Here is a 26,676-nt window from a genome sequence, read left to right on the forward strand (position 1 = left end):
TTGCAAAGTACTTAGTACAATTTATCCTCAGTAGTTTATTACCAATAATCGTCAAAAAAGAAAATGTTCTTCAGACAAAAAGAAAATCAGCCTAACTGGCAATACAGTAATGTTGAAATGTGGGTAGAGAACATGGAACTTTTACTATTTCATAATAGAATGTCTTGCATGTATCAAGTAGATGGAGATTTAAAATCTTTAACAAAAACGACCCAGAAACAATCCATTTGAAAAGTCCTCCCATTCTACATAAAATTTTTAAAACATTAACTTTCAGGAAAATGGAGAGTAGAAGCACCTTAAGCTCACCTTGTCCCAGGGCTACAACAAGATAACCCTCACCTTTGTGTATTTAACAAAAAGACCCGGGATTGGCAGAACAAACTGTACAACTCAATGGAGCGAAGAGGCCACATTAGAGAGGATAGGAAGGACAGACACAATAGGGAGCCCAACTGTCCTGTAGGACAGTACAAGTGAGGTGAGGGACAGAGCCATGAACCAGAGGAAGGGAGAAAAACAGACCCTCACACAAGGCAGCCCACATGGAAAAAACGAGTCCCTGTGAAGTTCGGCTTTGAAAACCAGAGGATCCAATTTTTCTGAGTTCTTAATAACCAGTAGGACATAAAATCTGGAATTTTAAATATTAGTGACCTCATCAACATGCTGCTCCAGTCCCGGTGCAGCAAGGCTCTTCCTGTGGCTCTCAAAGCATGCCACTGCCAGTCCCCGATGCTATAGAACTACCACAAAACTGGGAAAAACCCACAAAACAAGAACAAAATGGCAATAAACACCTATCTTGGCCACAGCCCGTATGGGTTAGTGCTGCAAGCCTGGCAGTACACACACAGCCTCTATAGTGGCCAGCGCCCCTCCGAAGTGACTCCTGCTCCGCACAGAGGAAAAGATAAACCACATACACCAGTCACACGGGCCACACCAGTAGACTGGAGGCACTGAACTAGTCTGACTACAGGTCGTGTCCACCAACCAAAGCTCCTCAGGGGACAGTGGAGGGAAAGGACCCTGCAGTAGGGCGCTACTCCATCTCTGACAAACACCTGATTGGGCTCCACTCAAGCCCCAGGCATCCACAGACAGGTCCACTAACAGCACAAAGACCAAATGCTGCCCTTGCCAGGCAAAGAGATCCATTGCAGCTGACTGCACTAAAGGACAAAGTGGCTCATCCAAAAGTAGGGCACATGAGCCACACATAGGGGATACTCCTGAAGCACCAGGTTCTGGTGTACAGGGGGTACTGTTCAGTAGGATACTACATGGCTTCTTCTCAAGTCTACTCCTTTCCAGTACAGGAGATGTAGCTGTATTTCCTAACACAGAGAAATGGACACTGAGACTTACACTATGTCCTGAATCACAGAACAGGAGAAAACAAGAGACCTAGACAAAATGGATGTAAGTGATAGAGAATATAAAGTTGTGAGACTTGAGTAAAGAATGGATGACATCAGCGGGACAACTACTAAGACATGGAAAACATAATAACATCAGATGAAAAACAGTAGATGAAATTAAAAATACACTTGATGGAGTACAAAGCAGGCTAGACAAAATAGAGGGATGAATTAGTGACCTGAAGGATAGAAAAATGGAAGTTAACCAAGCTAAACAAAAGGAAAAAAAAATACTCAGGCAACACAAAAATTCGATAGCAAACTCCGTGACTCTGTGAAGCATAGTAACATAAGCACTATAGGGAATCCCAGAAGGAGAAGAGAGAGGAAAGGGGGCAGAAAATGTTAAAGAAGTAATAGCTGCAAACTTCCTAATCTGGGGAAAATGTCCAGATCCTAGAGACAGAACAAATCCAACAAATTGAATGAGGGCCACAGCCAGACATATAGTAATTGGCATGGCAAAAAGTAATGATAAGCAGACAAACCGTAGGAGACATTTAATCTCACAAAACAAACTGAGGGTTGCCGGGGGTAGGAGGTAGGGAGAGGGTGGTGGGGTTGTGGACATTGGGGAGGGTATGTGCTATGGTGAGTGCTGTGAAGTGTATAAACCTGGCGATCCACTAGACCTGTACCCCTGGGGGAAATAATACATTATATGTTAATAAAAAATAACTTTAAAAAAATTTTAAGGAAAAAGAGACAAAAGTTACACACAAGGGAAACCCCATAGGCTTTCAGCTAATTTTTAGCACAAACTGTGCACGCCAGAAGGGAGGCTTGATACATTCAAAGTGCTGAAAGGGAAAAATCTGCAGTCAAGAATGCTCTATCTTGCAAAGCTATCCTTCAAAATAGAAGGAGACATAAAGGGTACCTTCACTCTACCCTTCAAGAAGTATTAAAGGGGATTCTTCCAGAGGAAAGCAAACACATATGTGAAAGAATGAGTGTATCTGTGAAGATGTAAAATATGACAACATGGGTAAAACATGGTGGAGAGAAGGGTCAAAATGAGCTCAAACTTAAGTGACCATCAACTTTAATACAGAGTGCTGTATGCAAAAATTGATAAACCAAAAACTGAAGAAAAATGAATCCAAGTGCATCTCTGAACAAAGTCTACTAATTGTTAGGGAAGACAGCAAGAGTACAAAGGATCAGAGAACTGTAGAAAAACCACAAAACAAGTAACAAAATGACAATAAATACCTAACTTTCAATAATAACTTTGAATGAAAATGGACTCAATGTTCCAATCAAAATACATTGGGTGAGAGAATGAATTTTTAAAAAATAGTAATACCCATATACCCATGTATATGCTTCCTAATAAACTCCTTTCGGACCTGAAGCCACCTGCAGATTGCAAGTAAGGGGGTGGAGAAACATTTACAATTCGAACAGACATCAAAAGAAAACCAAGGTAGCAATACTTAAATCCCACAAAATGGATTTTAAAACAAAGACTATAACCAAAGAAGGATACTATATAATTGTAAAAGACAATCCAACAAGAACATGTAACAATTATGCATATTTATGCACCCAACAGGAGAGTACCCTACTCCTCAGAGGGAGGTTTATAGCAATTCAAGTCTTTCTCAAGAAGAAAAATCTCAAATACAACCATAACCTCATACCCAATGAAACTAGAAGAAAAAACAAAAACAGAAGTCCCCAGAAGGAAGGAAGGAAGGAAGGACGTTAGAGCAAATAAGTAAAAGAGATACACCATGACCACCACTACCAACAACAACAAAACAGATCAGTGAAGCCAGGAGCTGCTTCATTGGGTAGGGCGGGCGGGGGAGGGGGGGCGAGTAACAAACCTCTGGACAGACTTATTAACAAAATAGACTCAAATGAATAAATTCAAAAAGCAAAGTGGAAACCGAACAACCGACACCAGGAAAATACAAAGGGTTATAAGAGAATACTATGAAAAATTGTATGCCAACAAGTTCAACAACCTGGAAGAAATAGATAAATTCCTGGAAACCTATCATCCACCTCCCAAAGCTGAAGCAGGAAAAAATAGAAATTTTGAACAGATCAGTTACCAGCAATGAAATTGAATCAATAATCAAAAAAACTCCCAAAAAATCAAAACCCAGGACCAGACGGCTTCACAGCTGACTTCTTTTGAGCATTTAAAGAGTTAATTTCTCTTTTTTATCAAATTATTCCAAAAAGTAGAAGAGGAAGGAACACTTCAGATTCATGCTAGGAGGCCACCATAATCCTGACTCTAAAACCAGACAAAGACATCACACAAAAAAAGAAAACTATAGACACAAGACAGGGGTGTCCACTCTCACCGCTTTTGCTCAATGTAGTATTGGAAGTCCTAACCACAGCGATTAGACAACAACAAAAAATCAAATAGAAAACATCCAAATTGCTAAGGAGGTTAAACTTTCCCTATTTGCAGATGACATGGTGTTATATAGAGAAAACCCTAAAGATCCTCCAAGAAACTATTACAACTGATAAATGAAGTAAATATGCAGGATATAAAACCACTGTACAGAAATGTTGCATATCTGTATACTAATAATGAAGCAGCAGAAAGAAATTAAGGCAGCAATTCCACTTATAATTGCACCAGAAATAACAAAATGCTGAGATATAAACTGAACCAAAGAGCTGAAAGAGCTATGCTCTGAAAACTATAAAACACTGATGGAAGAAATTGAAGACACAAATAAGTGGAAAGACATTCCAAGAACAAGTATTGTTGAAAAGTCCATATTACCAAAACAACCTACAGATTTAATGTAGTCCTATCAATATACCACCAGCATTTTCACAAAACTGGAATAGTCCTCAAGTTTGTATGGAATCACAAAACACCCTGAATAGCCAAAGCAATCTTGAAAAAGAAAAGCAAAAATGGAGGCATCACAATTCTGACCTTCATGTTATAACTACAGAGCTTTAATATCAAAATGGTATTGTACTGGCGCGCGCACACACACACACACACGACACCTACACCAACAGAACATAATAGAAAACCTAGAAATAAGCCCATAATCATAAGGCCAATTAATATTTGACAGAGGAGGTAAGAATATGCAATGGGGAAAAGTCCTGCACAAAAATAAATTCAAATGCATTTGGGACCTATATGTGACACCTGAAAGCATTAAGAACCTAGAAGAAAGCATAGACAGTAAGTTCTCTGATCTTGTCTATAGCAACATTTTTCTAGGTATGTCTCCTAAAGGCAAAGGAAATAAAAGCAAAGGTGAATTACTGGGACTACATAAAAATAAAAAGCTTCTGCACAGCAAATGAAAAAATAAAACTTAAAGGCAACTTATAGAATGGGAAGAGATATTTGCAAATGACATATATGATAAAGGGTTAGTATCCAAAATATTTAAAAGCATATACAAATCAACACCCCAAAACCAAATAATCCAATCAAAAATAGGTAGAGTATATGAATAGATATCTCTACAAAGAAAACCTACAAATGGCCAACAAACATGAAAAGACCCTCAACATCACTGATCATTAGGGAAATGGAAGTAAAAGTCACAATGAGGTAGCTCCTCATACTGTTAGAATGGCTAAAATCAAAAACACAAGAAAAAGTTATGGCAAGGATATGGAGGAAAAAACCCTTGTGCACTACTGGTGGGAATGCAAAGTGGTGCAGCCACTGTGGTAAACAGTGTGAACGTTCCTCAGAAAGTCAAAAATAGAACTACCCTATGATCTAGTAATCACATTACTAAGTATTTGCTTTAAAAACATAAAAATACAGGGATGCCTGGGTGGCTCAGTTGGTTAAGTGTCCCAGTCTTGATTTTAGCTCAGGTCATGATCTCAGGGGCTCGTGAGATCAAGCCCCGAGTCCTGCTCTTCACTGAGTGTTGAACCTGCTTAAGATTCTCTCTGCCCTACTCCAGCCTGCTTGCACTCTCACTCTTTGGGAAGGGGGGGAGGCCCACACGCACATGGTATGTGCACACCCACACACAAACACTAATTCAAAAGGATACATGCTCCCCTGTGTTTATGCAGCATTATTTACAAAAACCAAATTAAATAAGCAGCTGAAGTGTCCATCAGTTGATTAATGGATTAAAGGGTCTATGTATACACACACACACACTCTCTCTCTCTATGTGCGATGGAGTATTATTCAACCATGTAAACAGAATGAAATCTTACCATTTGCAGTGACATAAAACTAGAGAGTATGATGCTAAAAGACAGATACTGTATGACTTCAATCATATATTGAATTTAATAATCAAAACAAATGAGCAAAGAAAAAAAAAAAGGCAAGAGAGACAGAGATAGAAAAAAACCAAGATACAGACTCAACTGTAGAGAACAAACTGCTGGCTACTGGAGAAGGGGTTGGTGAGTGGATGGGTGAAAAATGTGACGAGCTCTGGGTGATGTGTGCAACTGTTGAATAACTAAGGTAGCACTGTACGTTACCTGTACTGATAAAATAAAATAAAAACTTCTCAAGACATCAGCAGACTCAGTTCTGAGAGAGCCAGGATGGCCTGAGGAGACTGAATCTTTGTTCTTGGAGAGAGAGCACAGGAAATAGGTTGCAGGAATCAAGCCCAGAAGCAGAAGTTTGAAAATCACCTGGAGCACAGGGATGTGGGAGGGGTTTACTGGTCTCAGCACATCCATGTGAGGCGCAGATCCTGCCAAGACTTCTCCAGGAGCAGAGGAGCTGGCGGGTACCATTTCCCATCCCCGTCCCAGAGCATTAACACAGGACCACCCGGGATAGAACCGGCGCAGAGCCGATACTTGCTACCTAACTTGCTTACACTGCACCGCCACTGCGCACCCCCCTTCTATGGACATGCCCCCTCCAGCAGGCATGCCTTGGCTCAGGTACTACAGGCCCCTCCTGCAGAGAAGCAGCACAGATCTTGCTCACATTGTGCCTCCTGCCCTCCGAAACTGCAGATCCTCCTCGACAACACAGCTGCTCGAAGTCGGGCCAGCGGTAGGTCCCCTCTCACCGAGGACTGGCTTGCAAACAGTGCCCCACCCCCACCCCCACTGTCAGTCCACAGCCCCCACCACCAGTAGGCTTGTGGCCAGAGCCTCCCCCATGTGGTACCACAAGCCCGGGAGCATGCAAAGCTGCCCAACAGGGGCCAGCACCAGTCTAGAGTGACTCTTGCACCGGGGAAAGGGAAAGATCACCACACACACAACACACACACCCACACACACACACACACACACCCCAGACCAACTGTAGCCCCAGCAGTAAGCTGGGATCAGACAGCTGGTCTGACCTTAGGCCCCATCCACCAACAAAGGCTTCTCAAGGGACAACACAGGAGAAGCACCTGCAGTTTGGTACTACTGCATCTGTGGCAAATACCTGGTATCATTCAACAAAGCCCAACCAAAGCCTCAGACAAGTCGGCTACCACTACAGGGAAAAATCCTGCTCACAACAGGGAAAGAGATGTTGCAGACAACCGGACAGAAGAAAAGGCAAGTTGTCTTGTCCACAACATGGGGATGCACAAAATATACATGGGAGAGACCCCTGAAGTGCCAGATCCTGGTGAATGGGGGGGGGGGGGGACACCACACTGCAGGGGGGCATAGGACCTCTTCTTCCTAAGGTCACTACTTTAAGAGCAGGAGACGTCGCTAACTTTCTGAACACAGAGAAACAGACACAGTGAATTAAACAAAATGAGGACTCAGGAATATGTCCCAAATAAAAGAACAGGACAAGATCATAGCGAGAGATCTAAGCATGCAGTGAGAAATAATATGCCTGGTAGAGAATTTAAAGTTATGATCATCTAGATATTCACCGGATTTGACAGGAGACTGGTGGTTATCATGGAGAGCCTTAGCAAAGCGATTAAGAAAGAAAGAAAAAAAAAAAAAGGAACCAATCAGAGATAAAGAACACAATAAATGAAATTAGAAATATACTCTGTGTAATATATATAGCAAAGTAGAGGAAGCGGAGGAAAAATGAGGGAGAACAGAGGAATGGAAAGTAGTCAAGCTGAGCAGGTAAGAGAACAAAATTATGCAAAATGAGAACAGACACGGGAAACTCAGTGACTCCATCAAACCTAGGAACATTAACATTATAGGGATCTCAGAAGAAGAAGAAAAAGAGAACAGAGCAGAAAATTCATTTGAATAAATAATAGCTGTAAAGTTCCCTAATCCAGGTAAGGAAACATATCCAGATCCAACAGGCACAGAGAGCTCCCAACAATTTCAACCCAGTGAGGTCCACACCTCAGGCCACAGACCTCACTACAATAAGGCCCACTCCTCACTACAGACAATTAATAAATAAAATAGCAAAAAGTAGTGGTAAAGGGAGATGGAGAGGAGAAGGGAGTTGAGGGAAATTGGAAGGGGAGTTGAACCATGAGAGACTATGGACTCTGAAAAACAATCTGAGGGTTTTGAAGGGGCAGGGGGTAGGAGGTAGGGAGAGCCAGGTGGTGGGTATTATGGAGGGCACGTATGGCATGGAGCACTCGGTGTGGTGCATAAACAATGAATTCTGTTACGCTGAAAAGAAATTAATAATAATAATTAAAAAAAGACTAAATGAGAAAAAAAAGTAGTGGTAAAGTGAGAATTTTAAAAATCAACAAGAGAAAATACTTACATGTAAGGGAAATCCCTAAGGCTATCAGTTGCTTTTTCACGAGCAACTTTGCAAGCCAGAAGGGAGTGGTAGAATATATTTGAAGTGCTAAAAGGGAAAAAACTGGCAACCAAAAAATGCCTGATCCAATAAGGCTGTCATTTAGAATAGAAGGAGAGATAAAGAGTTTCCTTGGGGTGGAGGTGAGGGGTGGGGGAGGGTTGAGAAGTTTATGACCACAAACTATCACTACATGAAATGATAGAGGGGACTGTGAGTGAGAAGAAAACCCTGAGTAAGCCAAGTCCAAAGCAAAAACGCAGTAAAAATAAGTTTATCTGTAAAAATCAGTTAAGGGACGAACTGGGGGTTTTGGAGGGGAGCGGGGTAGGGAGTTGGGTGAGCCTGGTGGTGGGTATTAAGGAGGGCACATATTGCATGGAGCAGTGGGTGGGGTGCATAAACAATGAATTATGGATCACTGAAAAAAATTATTCAAAATCAGTAAGGAACTCAAAAAATCAGAGTGTAAAGTATGATACATTTACCTAAAATTTATGTGTGGGGGGGTCGGGGGAGATGAGTAAAGTATGGGTTCAAACTTAAGCAACCATCAAGTTAGTATAGATTATAATATGCTTAGGATGTTATATATAACCTTAACGGTAACCAAAAATGAAAAACCAGTAATAACAAGAAATGCAGAGAAAGGAATCCAAAGATACTACTAAAGAAAGCCAACTAATTGTCAGAGAAGACAACAAGAAAGGAATAGAGCTATAAAAACAAGCATAGAACAAGTAACAAAATGGCAATACATACCTATCAATAATTACTTTGAATGCAAATGGACTAAATGCTCCAATAAGGGGACACTGGTGACAGAATATTATCAAAGCAAGATCCCTCTGTATGCTGTCTGCAAGAGACTCTGTTCAGACAGAAAGACATGCCGATTGAAAGTGAAGGGATGGAAGCATTCATCATGCAAACAGATGTGGAAAGAAAGCCAGGATAGCAATACTAACATCAGACAAATAGATTATAAACACTGCAAGGAGGCACTAAGGACGTTATGTTATAAAGGGAAGAATCCAGCAAGATGATAATTGCAATTGTAAATATGTATGCACCCAACCTGGGAGTACCCAAATACATAAAGGAGTTAATAACAATCATAAAAAAAATGTGATCGTTAGCAATACAATAATAGTAAGGGGCCTTAACACCACATCCTTCATCTATGGACAGGTGATTCATGCAGTCGACAAGGAAACAGTGGCTTTGAAAGACACCTTGGACCAGATGAAGCCAACAGATTTCTTTAGAAGTTCCCCTCCTAGACAGCATAATATATATTCTTTTCAAGTGCACAAGGTATATCCTCCAGAATAAAACACATATTAGGCCACAAAAGAAGCAAAACAAATTGAAAAAGACCCAGGTTATATTGTGCCTCCTTTCCAAGCACAATGCCGTGAAACTAGAAGTCAAGCACAAGAAAAAGAGGCTGGAAAGAGCACAGGTACATGGAGGTTAAGTAACATGCTACTAAACAAAGGTTCAACCTAGAAATCAAAGAAGAAATAAAAAATTATATGGAAAAAAATGAAAATAAAACACAGTGGCCTAAAATCTTTAGGATGCAGCAAAAGCTGGTCTCAGAACAAAATTTATAGCAATACAAGCCTACCTCAAGAAGCGAGAGGAATCTGAAGCAACTAGCCTTACATCTAAAGGACTTAGAAAAAGAACAAACAAAACCCCAAACCTGCAGAAGGGAGGAAATACAGATTAGAGCACGAACGAGTAGAAACTAAAAGGAGAATGGAATGGAATGGAGTGGAGTAGAGTAGAGTAGAATAGAAAATCAATGAAACCAGGACCTGGTTCTCTGGAAAGATCAACAAACTGATTAACTTTGACTCAAATCATCAAAAAAAAAGGAGAGAAAGAGTGAGAGAGAGAGAGAGAGAGGACTCATATTCAAAAATAACAGAGTAGACATAACAACCAACATTGATACAGGAGAGATTATGGGAGAATTTTATGAAAAATTTTATGTCAACAAATTCAACAACCTGCAAGAAACGGATATTCCTAGAAACATATCCTACAAACATATTCTTAGAAACATGTCACCTGCCAAAGGTGAAGCAGAAAAAATTAGAAAATTTGAACAGACCAGTTACCAGCAATGAAATTAAATCAGTCATCCAAAAACTCCCACCAAGCCAAAGTCCAGGACAGAGAGCTTCACAGCTCATTTCTACCAAACATTTAAACGACAATTAACATGTCCATTTCTCAAACTACTGCAGAAAATTGAAGAGGAAGGACAACTCCCAAATTCATTATGAGGCCAGCATTATCCTGATACCAAAACTAGATAATGACACTACTTAAAAAAAAAAAATTATAGGCCATGATCTGTGATAAAAACAGATGCAAATATCTTAAGTAAAATACTATCAGTTAACACAGTAATACATTTAAAAAAGTAAAAAATAATTCACCATAATCAACTGGGATTTACTAAATATTTATCAATATTTGTAAATTAATCAATGTCACAAATGACGTCATTAAGAGAAAGCATAAAACCCGTATGATCATTTCCATATACACAGAAGAGGCACTAGACCAACTACCACATCCACTCATGATAAAAACCCCCAACATAGTAGGTTTAGAGGGAACAGACCTAAACATAATAAAGGCTATCTACAAAAACCCCATAGTGAACAGCATACTCAATGTGGAAAAACGGAGAGCTTTTCCCTTGAGGTCAGGAACAAGATGAGGATGTTCACTCTCATCACTTTTATTCAGTATAGTAATGGAAAGTCCTAGACACAGCAATCAGACAACAAAAAGAAATAAATTGCATCCAGACTGGTAAGGAAGAAGAAGTAAAATGTCCACTATTTGCAGTTGACATTATACTGTATAGAGAAAACCCTAAAGATTCCACCAAAAAAAATGGCCACAATTGAGCAATGAATTCAGTAATGTCACATTATACCAAATCAATGTACAAAAATCAAATGCATTTTTATACGCTGATAATGAAGAGGTAGAGAAATTAAGAAAACAATCCCATTGATAATTGCACCCAAAATTATAAAATGTCTAGGAATAAACTTCACCAAGGAGGTCAAAGACTTTTACTCTGAAAACTAATAAAACACCGATGAAAGAAATTGAAGACAAATAAATAATAAGACATTAAATACTCATTAAATACTAGAAGACTAATATTGTTAAAATGTCCATATTGCCTAAAACAATCTATAGATTTAATGTAATCCCTATCAAAATACCACCAGCATTTTTCACGGAATTGAAACAAATAATTCTGAAGTTTGTAAGGAACCACAAAACACCCCAATAGCCAAAGTAACCCCCCCCTTTTAGAGAGAAAGAACAGCAGGGTGGTGGGGGTTGGGACAGAGGGAGAATCTTAAGCAGGCTCCATGCTCAGAGTGGAACTGAACATAGGGCACCGTCTCACTACTCAGCAGGAACTGAAATCAAGAGTCAGATGCTTAACCTACTGGGCCATCCAGGCTCCCAACAGCTAAAGCAACCTTGAAAAAAGAGCTAAACTGGAGGCATCACCATTCTAGACTTCAAGTTCTACTACAGAGGGTAGTGATCAAAACAGTGTGCGACTAGCCCACACCCACACACACAAATTAATGGATGAATACACCAGCGGAGCAGAATAGAAAATCCAGAATTAAACTGACCATTATATGGTCAGTTTATCTTTGACAAAGGGGAAAAGACTGTCTCCAACAAATGGTGCTGGGAAGTCTGGACAGGTACATGCAATAGAATGACACTGGATGAATTTCTTTCATATCATACACACAGATTAAGTACTTATATGTGGTACCCGAAACTAAAAATCCTAGTAAAGACCACAGACAGTAATTTCTCTGAATTTGGCCATAGCTTTTTTTTTTTAATGTATTTCCTAAAGCACGGGAAGTAAAAGCAAATATAAGTTGTTTAGACTATCAAAACTAAAAGCTTTTGCATAGCAAAGCAGACTATCAACTAAAAGACAGCCCACTGAATGGCAAATGACATAGCCGATAAAGGGTTAGTATCCAAAATATAATAAAAACTTAAATCAACACCCAAAAAACAAATAATCCAGTTTTAAAAAAAAGGATGGAAGACATGAACACACAGTTCTCTAAAGAAGAAATGCAGATAGCCAAGAGACACATGAAAAGATGCTCACCATCACTCATCGTCAGGGAAATGCAAATCAAAAGTACCATGAGACATTGCCTCATGCCTGTCAGAATGGCTGAAATGAAAAACAACAAACAAGTTTTGGTGAGGATGTAGAGAAAAAGGAACCTTTTTGCACAGTTGGTGGGAAAGCAAATGGGTGTAGTGACTGTGGAAAAAATTATGCAGGATCCTGAAAAAATTAAAAATCAAACTACCCTATGACCCATTAATCACACGACTGGGTATTTACCTAAAGAATACAAAAACACTGATTTGAAAAGCTATATGCATCCCTGTATTTTCTGCAGCATTATTCACAATCACCGGATTTTGGAAGCAATCCAAGTGCCCACTGATAGATGAATGGATAAAGAAGTATTTGTGTGTGTGTGCATATCTATATACACACTTATATTTTATATTTATAAATTACATATAATTCATAATTTATACATATATAAATAAATCAGCCATAATAAAAAATGAAATCTTGCCATTTTCAATGACATAGATGGATCTAGAGAGTATAATGCTGAGTGAAGTAAGTCAGAGAAAGACAAAAACCACATGATTTTACTCATATGTGGGATTTGGGAAGCAAAACAAAGGGAAATAAAGAGACAAACCGAAAACCACACTCTTAACTATTGGGACCAGATAGTTACCAGAGGTGAGCTGGAGCAGGGGATGAGTGAAATAGATGAAGGGGATTAAGAGTACACTTATCTTGACGGGCCCTGAGTAATATATAGAATTCTGGAGTCATTATATTGTAAAACTGAAATTAAGAAACACTGTTACCTATACTGGTATTAATATAAAAAATGATATTTAAGCTTATAATTAATTATTAATAGGAGTCTATGTAACTAATTGGCTAATGGGGAAATGGAAAAAATTAATCAATCCAAAAGAACATAGAAAGGGAAAATAGTACAGAACTGATGAACGGAAAATATAAAAAATTAAAACCCATTCAATACGTGCTCTCCTTAATACCCACCACCTGGCACGTATTGCATGGAGCACGGGGTGTGGTGCAAAAACAATGAATACTGTCACGCTGAAAAGAAATTAAAAAAAAAAAAATTTTAAACCCAGATATATAATCACATTAAATGTTAGTAAGCTACACACTTTAATTAATATTCTTTAGTTTTCAGAACAGAATAAAAAGCAGCTAATATTTGAATCACATTTTTTATCTACTCTGATAATGTTTTTTTTCTTTTCCCTCACATTTTTACTTAAATTCTAGCTAGTTAACAAATACTGTACTATTGGTTTCAGGAGCACAATTCAGTGATTCATCACTTAAATGTTAACTCCCAGTGCTCATCATACTAAGTGCCCTCCTTAATACCCAGCACCCATTTAGTCCATTCCCCGGCCCCACTTCCCTCTAGCAACCCTCAGTTTGTTCTCTATAGTTAAGAGTCTCTTAACTCCCCCCCCCCTTGTTCATCTGTTTTCTTTCCTAAATTCCACATCTGAGTGAAATCAATCAAGGACACATAAGGACTGAGCATTAAAGGACGCTCAATCATGCCAGTTCAAACTAAAGCAAAGTAGTTCAGCTAAAGAGTAAGAAGAAAGAAGTATTACCGAAAATAAAGAGAAAATTTTCATAATGATCAATGATTAAATTCATCAGGATGTTAGAAAAATCTTTTATTTATATGTTCTATTTCCTAAGTATATAAAATTTTTTTAAAAATGGGAAAAACAAAGGGAAAAATAAACTGACAGAGGTAGATGAAAAGTTTAACCCCCAATTCTACTAATCAAACTACCCCCCAAAAAAAACCAAAACAACAACAAAACAACAAAAACGAAATTACAAGGATAGTGTTTTGATATTCTCATCTGTAATCTCTTCTAATTGAAAGGTCTAAAACACTGCCCTCAAAATTACAGAACATGTTCTGCTCAAACGTACTTGAAATATTTAACCACAGTGTCTAGAAACTGGGCCATAAAGCAAGTCTCTACTAGTGCAGAGTATACTTTTCTACCACAATGGAATTCAACCAGGAAAAAAAAAAAAAAAAAAAAGCAATACACACACACACACACACACACACACACACACGCACAACTAAAAGTATCCCCAAGTATTGGAAATTAAGCCATACACTTTTAATTAATCCATGGATAGTAGAATAAAATCACAAAGGAAATTAGCACATTTTAAAAATCAAAGATAACAGAATCATGACATGGCAAACCTTGTGGGACATAGCTAACAGAGAGGCTAGAGGAAAAAGAGTCTGAAATGTCTATACTGGAAAAAAAGAAATGCTAAAAGTCAGTTACCTAAGCACCTGCTTCCAATAGGCTAAAAGTGAACAGAAATCTAAAAACTAGGAGAAATGTGGAAATAAATATAGAATGGGGGTGCTTGGGTGGCACAGTTGGTTAAGCATCCTTGTGTTGGGGGCACCTGGGTGGCTCAGTGGGTTAAGCCTCTGACTTCAGCTCAGGTCATGATCCCAGGGTCCTGGGATCGAGTCCCACATTGGGCTCTCTGCTCATCAGGGAGCCTGCTTCCCCCTCTCACTCTCTGCCTGCCTCTCTGCCTACTTGTGATCTCTCTCTCTATTTGTCAAATAAATAAATAAAATCTTAAAAAAAAAGGGGGGGGCATCCATGTCTTGTTTTCCACTCAGGTCGAGATTTCAGGGTCTTAGATTCTAATTCCACATTAAGCTTACGCTCAGCACAAAGTCTGCTTGAGACCTCTCTCTCTCTCTCTCTCTCCCTCAGTCCCTCCCCCCACCCCACTCTTGAATAAATAAATCTTTGTAAATAAATATAGGAGAGAATATAATGAAACTGGAAACAGATACTGTAGAGAAATTCACCAGAAATAAAAGCTGTTCATTTGTAAAGATGAATAAAGTTAACTGAATCTTGCAAGGAAAAATAGAAAAGGTACAAGTTACCAATATCAGAAATGAAGAAGGAGACATTATTACAGACTCCATAGATGTTAAAAAGGTAGTAATTGGACATTATGGACTTATTTATGCCCATAAGTTTTAAACTACATATGACAGAGGCTTGTAAGTTAAAAATGTAGTCTTTGCAAACTGGCATAAATACCAGAAAAGCGAAAAAAGGTTTATCACTTTCTCTACTGAATAAAATGAATCCACAATTACTAACTTTTAATACAAATCGCCATGCCCAAATAAACCAGACTCAAGCTTCCTCAGAGAGAAGTAAAAGACAGAGCAGTTTCTACTTCATGTCCTGGAGCCAGCCTAATCTTAATGCTAAAACCTGATGAGCATATTACAGAAAAGGAGACTAAATAATCTGCTTCTCATAAACAAAATTCTACATAATTTATTAGCAATAATAAATTATGTAGAATTAATGAAAATATAATATAATACTATATATGAAAATATAATACTATAACCAGGTAATACAAGGTAGGCTATAACATTTGAAAAAGATCTTATTAATGTAAATTAAAATATTGAGAGAAAAAAACTAAAATCCTATCATCCATCTCAACAGATGCAGAAAAGATTATATATTCATCTCTTATTCATGAAAAAAGCTCTCTGCACCCTAGAAATAGGGGATTTAATCTGATAAAGGGTAGCTACAAAAAAAAAAAAGCAAATATGAGGTTTAATGGTACACAAGAGAGAAAGCTTTCTCGCTGTAATTGGAAATGAGATAAAGTTGTCTACTACTGCTACTTTATTCAATTGTCCTGAAGGTTTTAGCCATTACAGTAAGATAAAAGTAACAAATAAAAGTGAAAATATCGGAAAGGGAGAAATAAAGTTGTCACTCTTCACAGACAACATGATTGATTGAATGCATAAAAATTAAAAAGAAATCTGTAGTTAAACTATTAAGTTTACGTGATTAGAGTTCTAAAATACTCAGACATTATTTTCTAGTAATAGAGAAAATAAAGATACTACTTAGTAAAAAGACTTCCACTAAATAGTAACAGCATCTGAAGAAGGATGTAAAGGACCTTTGAACAGAAACCTACAAACCATTAGTAAGAGAAATTACAGAGGTGGTGTCTCCGAAGAGAGTGAAAAATCAAACCAGACAGTGGGAGAAGGTATGTTGATATCCCATGTAACAAAGGACTCATATTCATAACATAATGTGCATATCCATTAGGAAAACATAAAAAACCCCATTACAAAATGGCAAGAACCTGAACAGGGACTTCACAGAAGAGGATATCCAAGTAGCCAGCTTACCATCATAGTTTCTTAGCCTCAAATGATCAAAATTTTGCAGATTAAGACAAATAAAATATAGTTATGTATCTTGACAATGACTAATATTACAAATGAGTAATAAGTAACTGGCTGTACCAAGTGTTCTTCTAGACCTGCAGTGACCTGAACTTCTACACATTGCTGGTCACAGTGTAAAGTAGTATATCCACATTAGACAAATATTTGGACACATACACTTAACTTGAAAGACTGTATATCTATCATCTTTCACTTTATTTCTAAGTATACAAGATAGCTCAATTCATGTATCTATGCACCAAAAGATATACATAAAATATATATAGTAATACTTTTCAAACAGCCTGAAACTGAAATAGCCAAATATCCATCAGTACAAGAAAAAAATAAATTGTGGTATATTTATTCAATCAAATTATTTTCCCAACCATGGGGAATATGTGCTATAGTTATATACAACTATGGGAATCATTTTGACAAGTAATACTATATTGAGATAAAGAAGTCCATGTGTATAATAATTCAATTTTTATAACATTCTGAAGAAAGCAATTTAATGTCACATTTAGTAAGAGAAGGGTTACTGTAAGAGTCATAGTGACTGGCATGGGGTACATGAGAGGCTTTGGGGGAGTTGGTACTGATATGCCGGTGTATCGATCTGGAAGCTGGTTACAGGGGTTTGTTCATGTTATAAAATTCTACTGGAATAAAATCTTAAGATTTATATGCTTTATTGTTTGCATAGCTGACTTCAAGTACAAAAGTTGACCCCACACCAAAAACTTAACGGAGTCATCCCATTTTTTGTTGTTGTTTTTTTTAATATGGCTATTATGTTTTTATATATAAATTCACTAATAGAAAATTTCATGATAATGGAGACATCAAACCTTTTTAAATATTGTTTATTGGTTTATTATGGTCCTATCGCTTGAGAAGAAATTCATACTGAAAATATGCTACTCTAGGATTATGTTTTATAAGTTATCTATTTTATTAGTTAGGTTTGTGTCTGTTTCCTTATTTGTTGGTCACAGAGCCCTGGATTTCAGTGTCTTACCACTTCTTAGCTCTGAGTAAATAGAGACAAGATGACTGAAGTCTATAATATACCCTTATTTTAGACTGATTGGATGTTCAAGAATGGACAGTTCTTTACTACATAGTAAGATATTTACGCTATACAGATTGATTTCAGTGCTTACATTCCCTAAGATCAGATTTACATCTGAGAGAAAGTATCTTCACAATAACCCAACAAAACCCAGAGAGTACGTAACAGATCATGCAACAAAGGCTGGGAAGTTGACAGTATTAGTTTTCTTCTCTAATGAAAGTGTATTTGGTCTTGTGTGCGTGCATGTACATACGCATGTCTGTATTGGGGCACAACTGTTGTGAACTGGTACTGAATGAACATGTAAACAGAATATTGGCTACATCTTTGCTTGAATCCCTCTCTAAGTGTGAGTCCCTCTAATTAAGATCTGAATATATAAGGGATTTAAACTGAATTGCATTGTCAAAGTAATTTCAAGATACTCAGTCCCAGGACGCCTGGGTGGCTCAGTTGGTTAAGCAGCTGCCTTCGGCTCGGGTCATGATCCCAGTGTCCTGGGATCGAGTCCCACATCGGGCTCCTTGCTCGGCAGGGAGCCTGCTTCTCCCTCTGCCTCTGCCTGCCATTCTGTCTGCCTGTGCTCGCTCTCTCTCCCTCTCTCTCTGACAAATAAATAAATAAAATCTTTAAAAAAAAAAAAAGATATTCAGTCCCAATAATCTTGAATCAATCCTATTTGAAATAATTAGAGGGAAAAGAAACACCACTGAGGATTGGATAATAGAGGCATAATGCAATTTTGTTAGCAGAGTAGATTGAGAGATTTTTTTTTTTTTTGCCAAGACGACTTAGGTTACCAAAGAGGACATGGGAGTTATAAACTCAACACAGAATTTTATTTCCTTATCTGTTACAGCTGAGAGAAAGAGGAGTTGTGTAAGAAAGCTAGAAACATGTATTTGGGACACTACCAGAAAAAAAAAATCAGTATTTAAGTTACAGATTGGGCAAAAACAATACACAGTAGAACGGAGCAGCACACCTCAAATGAAACAAACTAAAACCACACATGCATACACACATACGTGCAAAAACAAAACCAAAAAGCATGCAGTCAATAGAAGAAACCAAATTTGTAAGCCTCAACAACTAAAAGTAATATTTTATAACAGATGTTAATAGAAAAATGGAAAGTGTAACAGTTCTCTTCTCATTAGTATTGACTTCTCATTTATAAACAGTCATAGAGGGGCGCCTGGATGGCTCTGTGGGTTAAAGCCTCTGCCTTTGGCTCAAGTCGTGGTCTTAGGGTCCTGGGATCGAGCCCCACATTTGCTAGGCGGAGAGCCTGCTTCCTCCTCTTTCTCTGCCTGCCTCTCTGCCTACTTGTGCTCTCTCTCAAATAAATAAATAAAATCTTAAAAAAAATTTTAAAAAAACAGTCATAGATGTTTTATGTGTTTCTTTATGTGACCATTAAACTTTTACATTTCATAAAAATACAGAATCTAAGAAGTTCAAAAAGTTAGTGCTCATGTCCGTGGTTTGAAAACTTCCCCCCGTGGCGTCAAAATTTTACAACCATAAACCACTTAGTTTTAAGGACCTCAACTCTTGATCTGACAAAAAGGATCATGAAGGTTACTGTAGATAGTTAGGAAAAGGGTAGAGTGGAGAACTTACCACGTGATTACATAGGACTCTGGAATTTCCAGGTTCACAGAAGACGAATGTAATAAATAAGGGAGCTGTGCATTTTCTCCCCATTCGGAGAGCGCTAGAAAATGCTGTAGGCAGATAGCGTGCTTTTTAGCAGTCAGGAAAACCAAAGGTCAGTGAAGACTTGAACCAAAGTCATGCTCAGGGATCATTTTCTCCAGGGAGTTGAAGCCATTGTGAAATATATCTAAGTCCACAACTTTCTCAGGCAGAGAGAGTGCTTCTCTCCCTTTCTTGAGAGCACCACTATTTAGGTAATAGAAAAGTATGACTTCTAAGATTTATTTGATACTAAAGCCTCCATCTGACTGAAGTTCCAGTGTAATTCGAAACAACTCTGTAAATAAGACAGGTTTTTAAGGAGTAAAATAGAATCCCTCCCCCTCATAGTCTGGCTTGCTGAAATTTTCACAATACTACGACGAAAAATTATGGAAATTCTGGTGGTCAGCTGCTCCCTTGATGCATTTTAGAAGGCAGAAATTTCTTGGTATATATGGAAAGGGGTCGAAAGACTGTTTGAACCAACCCATCAATACTGTTGCCATGACAGTGAAAGGGTAACACACAAGAATAATATTGTCAGGAGAAAAACCCAATATCCCCAGGAGCATTTCTAACCTGCTGGTATCCATTGGTTAATTATATTCTAGGCTGTTCCTATTTAATAACCTATAGATTGGTTAACCATCCACTAGCAATTTAGAAATTACCGTATCCTTGATGGGCATAATAGCTCTCAAGAAGTTTTATCTTTAGCCACAAGAGAAGCAAAATCTGCTGCTGAAATTATTTTCCAAGACATTCTTTCACATTTTCCTCAGTTTTGTTTCACATTTCCTAACTTGCTATCTTTTCTAGCAAATATTCAGTTCCTATAATCTTCCTATTTTATAAATCTCCACCGTGCCTCTCATCTCCATTCAATTATAAATTCTCTTATTTTGCACTCCCCTGTTGCCTGTAATTTACTGCTTATGGCTTCCTCCCCTCTCCTTGTAGAGGGCTCAAGATTTCTTTATGGAGCCCCACCAGTATATCTAAATTTGTCAAATCATATTTTTTTTTCTGTTATAGCCTGAAAAAGAGAGGCTGTTTATTTCAATCGATGCCTGCAAAAACAGCTCATGGAAACTAGTTAGAAGCAAATTCCCAAGTAACTTAGACTTGGCAGTATTCCATTACCTTTGATTATAAAAGGGCAAAATTAATGGGCAATTCATGACTCTCTGTGACAGAGAGGTGACAGGAAGTCAGTACAATGCAAATGGTAGAAGTCAAGGAGTTGTTTACACCAGGTGCCGGTTCATGTTGTGTGTGTGTGTGTGTGTGTGCGCGCGTGCGTGCGTGCGTGTGTGTGTGTTTCCCTCCCAACGTTATGTGAAAACAGTCTGACTTCTGTGGCCAGCTGAAACAGGCTTTTCCTTCCAGACCATTGTGTCGCATCTCTTCTGTTTAGAAAATTAATCTTTAATGAATGCTAATCAGGTTTCTAATTATAATATCTTTAGATTTAATGTTTGTGTATCAGATGAAAAGCAAACATTTTGGGGCCAGTCACAAAGGACATGAATAATTTCCTCAGAAGCTTATCTAATTAATTTTATTGCTCTATAATATCTTTAAAATTTGAACTGCCATCATTTCATTAGTTTAGATAAAAGTGAATCTTCAGCACTTAAATTGGACATGTGCAAGAATGTCAATCGTGCGTGTTCATCTAATGTAGTAGATGAATATGGTAACACCTTTGGGGGGTACTTGGGGGCCATGACACACTAGTTTTTGTGCTTCTTTTATTGTTTCTCTTCCAGTTTAAACAGTTTCAAGAAATCATCGGTCTAATTCTGGGATGCTCATATACTTAGGAAAACAAGATAAAACGATCCCTAACTTTTCTTGCCTGTCTGCTTTATGCTAACATTTTTAAAATTGTAAATCTCATCAAGAATATTTCAATGGCTTGACCATAATCACACGATATAACCCATACTCCTCAGCATGTAACAGAAGACTCTTCCCGATTTGGTCTCACCTTGGTGTCCTGGTGTCCCCACCAGTTACTTCTCTGGAAACACTCTCCCCTGGGGCTACTGATTTATTGGTGATGGCACCCACTCTAGGCTTCTAGGCTTTCAGATGTGGCTCTGTCTCAAGGATTTGTCCACCTTTCTTCACCTAGGAGACTTCTGTTCATTATTTAAAGCTAGTTCAAAGGTCATTTCCTTGTTTAAATCCTTCCCGTGACTGTAGGACTGTGTCTCCGCCTCCTGTGATCTTCTGCAGCATTTTGTAAAGGAGTATTTTGCAAGACGGATGAAGGTGTCAGCTAACCCTTACCATGCTAGGGTCCTGTGGATTCCTTGCTTATATCTGTGCTCAGTAACGGGGAATACAAATGAAATTATTTACTGGATAACTAAAGAATGATGAAAAAGGAAATGAAATCATAACAAAAGGGTGTTATCAAACATCTCACGAGGGAGTTATGAGCTTTTTAAACATCCTTGAGCTTTTATATGTTGAAAAATGAATTGAAAGAAGCTTGGACAAGTAAATCTCACATATCCTTGTTTTTTTCAGACAGGAACTGGTTTGGGAAGAATATCGTCCTCTTTAGTCACAAATGGCCTAGTATTGGGGAAGAGGGAATATAGTGGTTTAAACGGTGCCCCCCCCCCAAAAAAAAAAATTATGTCCAGGGTCCTGGTCCTAACCCCAGAAACCAATGAATAGGCTATTTGGAAAAAGGGAGAGTATTTGCAGATGTAATTAAATTACAGATTGCAAAATGAGATAATCCTACATTACCTGGGTAAGGCCCTAGGTCTAGTAACCGCTGTTTTTATTAGAAAAGTAGAAGACATGGTAAGAGGCAGAAATATCCCTGTGAAGACTGATGCAGGGACTACAGCTCTTCAGTCACAGAAAAAAGAAGTCCTTGGCTCCTTGGATGGTCTCCACCAACTAGCAACCACCTCCACTACTTTGAGATCAACCCTTGGGCTTCAACTTTTCCACATTCCTGTAAAAGGCAATTCGTTCTTTCTGAAAGGTTCAGAGCTCTCTGCTTTATATTTCACCCTCCTGCCCATGCCTGGACCCAATGACTGAGCCATGGCTCTGATGCTTCTTTCCTAGGGACACTCTGCCTTGGCCTTGGAGGGTCCTGTGTGTGGGGGTAGAGGGTGTGTGAGGTAGTGGGCGGAGTAGACTTGAGTCCCCTTGGTTCACTTCTCTCAGCATGAAAACTCTCCTTATGTGCCATGGAAGGAGGATCAGGGCCCAGGACCCTCAGGGATGCTTGGTCCAATGTAGAATTCGGTCACATTGAATAGACACTTGGTGGAAGAAAGCAGGCCCCACCTGCAGTTGCCCAAAATTTAGTCTCAGCAACAGGGATCTGAGCGGGATGAGAAAGGCTCACATCCCGCCTCTCCTGGGTATAGAGCCCTTGACTAGAAGCCGAGTCAAGAGGGGGAGAGGGAGAGGGAGAAGGAGAGGGAGGCCTGCATTCTAGGTTGTGTTAGTCCGGGAAGATAGTTCTCAAGTCCCTGACCTCTGAGAGTGGGCGGAATAAGCAAGGCGTGCTTCCAACACCACAAACTAACTTATCAATGTTTTGTAGATTTTCTTGAATAAATGTTTTTATTTGCTATATGCCCTTAGGACCTTTTTCAAAGACTTTAATTTAAAATATACTTTTTTTTTTAAAGATTTATTTATTTATTTATTTTGACAGAGAGAGATCACAAGTAGGCAGAGAGGCAGGCAGAGGGAGAGAGAGGAGGAAGCAGGCTCCCTGCTGAGCAGAGAGCCCGATGCGGGACTCGATCCCAGGACCCTGAGATCATGACCTGAGCCGAAGGCAGCAGCTTAACCCACTGAGCCACCCAGGCGCCCACTTTTTTTTTTTTTTAAACACATTTTTATGGGAAATGGGATGGTGCTGTTCCTCATGCTGGCATGCCCCAAGTCAAAAAAAAAAAAAAAAAAAGAGAAAAAAGAAATAGGGGTGCCTGGGTGGCTCAATGGGTTAAAGCCTCTGCCTTCAGCTCAGGTCATGATCCCAGGGTCCTGGGATCAAGCCCTATATCAGGCTCTCTGCTCAGCAGGGAGACTGCTTCCTCTCTTCTCTCTGCCTGCTTCTCTGCCTACTTGTAATCTCTGTCAAATAAATAAATAAGATCTTTCTAAAATAAATAAATAAATAAAATAAACACACACACACACACACCAAAGAATAAAACCCAAATTGTTTGTTAAAAAGGCTTTTGAAAAGAGATGTAGTTTGGGCTGAACCTTAAAGGAGAACAAAGAATCAAAAGTTATAAAAAGAAGGGATTAAGCTATATTATTAGTTAGAGTTAACTGTCCAGTATGTTTTATGTAACCACGAAGGCTACAGAAATTCTGTCTTGTCATAATCCACTAGCATATCCTTTTTCAGTGCCTGAGTATACAGTTCAGGTTTTCTTTTATTTTAATCAGGCATACTGTAAACAACTAAATTAAAAGGAAGTGCCTAAAAAGACATCCAATTCAACTATCAAAGTAAGAAGAAATTTAGTAAATCTGGCCAATTATTAAATAAATGTAAAAAAATACACCATTGCGGTAAACATAATACACAACGTACACACCATGAAATTCTTTACAGTTCTGAGCAGTAGATTTCATATTGAGTTCTGGGTTTTCCACAGGCCAAAACAAAGAAGAAATTAATTTTTTGAAGATTTTATTTATTAGAGGGAGAGAAAGAGATCACGAGCAGGGTGGAGGGGTAGAGGGAGAAGCAGACTCCCCATAGAGCAGGAAGCTAGATGTGGGGCTCCATCCCAGGACCCTGGGATCATGACCTGAGCCCAAGGCAGATGCTTAGCCAACTGAGCCACCCAGACACCCTACAAAGAAAAAAAAAACATCATCTCCCAAAAGCCCACTGTTGATTAGATTACAAGATATTGTTTACTTGTGGAAGTGCAAGGACAAATTAAGTATCATAATCAGAAGAATCTGCTCAGTCATTCATGAGGTTCTAACAGTATGAAATGGACAGATCCCCATCCCACGTCACTTCTAACAAATAAATCAGAGTGATGTTTTCCAGGGTTCTGAGCCCTGGGATAGTTAATACCACCTTATCCCTGACACTACATAGGAGGAAAAGGTATCCTACTCTAATGTTCAGAGTTAGCCCAATAAGCAGCTCATGCAGCTTTTATCTTTTGGGCTGGAGTCTTACCACCTGTCAGCCATCTAGTTATAAGAGGGGATGCCTCTTTCCCCCCTCCCCCAATGCTGAGATCAGGAAAAGAAGAGAAAAGAACAGATTTAGTATAATTATCCCTTGCCCAAATGGCGAGGGAAAAAAAAAAAATCAATGTATGCATGTTTGCCTGTCAGATGTGTGTGCAGCAGAAGACAGAAAACAAAGGGTATCAGTTGGTGGACTTGACCCAGTCAAACATTGCCCGTAAGTCTGACTCAACAAGTTTAGCATTTTCTTCACTCTCCAAGGAACAAGATCGTGTTTAAGGACAACAGCTTTTCCTTGTACTTTCCAGTTCTCAAAGTCTGTGCATTTATTTTTCCACTGTCTATTCTGTATATGTAGTTTATTAAGCCTATGTTGATCGTTGGCTCTTTGTTAATTGAGGGGTAGAGAAATGGAAGACCAAAACATTATAGAAGGCTCCTGTAATCATTTAAATACACAAGAGTTGGTCTAGGATATGGAACAGAGAAAATGAATGTTATATAAATAAATAACTTATCAGTAGCTTGTAGAGTTGAGATACAGAGAATTATAAAATAAAAATTAATCACTTAAAGGGACTCTGCTTGGGTACAATAGTACCATGAGTAAATCCAGGGAATTTAAATTGTTCAGTCTCTCAGGGAGGCTTGCAAATTATTAGTGCAATTCTGGGAATGTGAAGGATATATCCACTTCTGCATTTGATAGTTGGACTCAAAACTTAAATAAGTGTTCATCCATGAGATAAGCATTTATAAGAAGAAATGCTTCTTATGCCATTTCTTGAAGAAATGGCAGTGATTAGTTAACCTTAAGCAAATATATTTTGTTTTGGACTTCAGTATTATTCTATGCAAAGGTCTCATGTTTGGGAGATGAAAGCTACATGTGGGGGTTAATTTTTAACTGAATAATATTGGCAAAGCCATATGTTCCTTTGAATGCCAGTCTCCCCACCTAAAATAGGAGAATCACATTGAATTGAATATAATTCATAGTTCCATATGGTTATAATTCACATAGGATTGAAAGAGATAGACTTCCAGAAACATTCCACTGTGTAGACCAAATGGTATGCATGGAGCTCATCATGCTGACAGTTACAAAGGACAAAGGCGAAAATGCCCTTGACTGTGTGCCTCATACTATCTGAGCACCTACTGTCTTCTCTTATTTTTAACGGTTCTGGAAATAAAGTTCTTCATTTTCTTTCAGTTTTCTTCAGAATAAAAGGAGGTTAAGTCCCTTGTTCAGGAACTCGTAAGGACTAGAAGGCAGAGCCGGCACCCCAAACATTGCTGTTAGGTGCATACACTGCATTCCCTTTTATGCTCTAGCAGCTGCTGTTCAGCTCATGGTAAGGCTAGAGAAGAAGCATAAATCTTTAAAGATATAATTGTACTTTATTTCACATACCTTATACCTTATTTGTCCACCTTAAACAGGTGGATAAAGCACAAAATATAACTTCCCTCTCTTAGGATCATTTAATTTTTTGAAACTTCCCTTTCTATTGGAAACTAAGAGGTCCATCGTTCTTCTCTGAATTAAGAAGAAATTCACTTATTAGAGATAAGATGGTAAAAGAAAAGGGGTTTATCAAGTGAGACATTTAAGGCCATGGGCTGGATTCTGGGGAAGTGAGGTTATGTTCCACGACTGAGGCGGTGGGAATTCCACCCGCTACTATCTATTCATCCAGAGTTAATCCCATTAGCATACTGGAGAGTTGCCATGCTAGTTAACTAAATTCAAATCTTGTAGCATTGCCAGTAGGTTCAACCAACTATAAATTTAGAACACGGCTATGATTATTTAGTGTGTACTTTAGAAGTATTTTGCTACTTCACACACACAAAAATGAGTATTTGAGGGGTTTAGAGCTCTGAATTTAATCAATTATCACAAAGATCACTTTGATACATCAAATGCAAGTCTGTTTCTTCATATTCAGAAGCCATGCACATCCCCCTCTTGGCTTACATATAAATATTCACTGCCACAGAGACACAAATAAATAATTGGCTATCACCAGTGCATTCTGTATAATTTACAAGAGATCAGAAGATTATTACATGGCA

At 38.5% G+C, this 26,676-nt stretch overlaps 1 protein-coding gene across 2 annotated transcripts in view; it reads left to right on the top strand.

Moving 5' to 3' along the window:
• Window positions 1-26,676, top strand: part of CDH8 (cadherin 8) — a 380,375-nt gene that overhangs the window by 281,290 nt on the left and 72,409 nt on the right. The window lies entirely within an intron of this gene.

This window comes from Neovison vison, chromosome 7 (genome assembly GCF_020171115.1).
Source record: "Neovison vison isolate M4711 chromosome 7, ASM_NN_V1, whole genome shotgun sequence".
NCBI classification, from domain to species: domain Eukaryota; kingdom Metazoa; phylum Chordata; class Mammalia; order Carnivora; family Mustelidae; genus Neogale; species Neogale vison.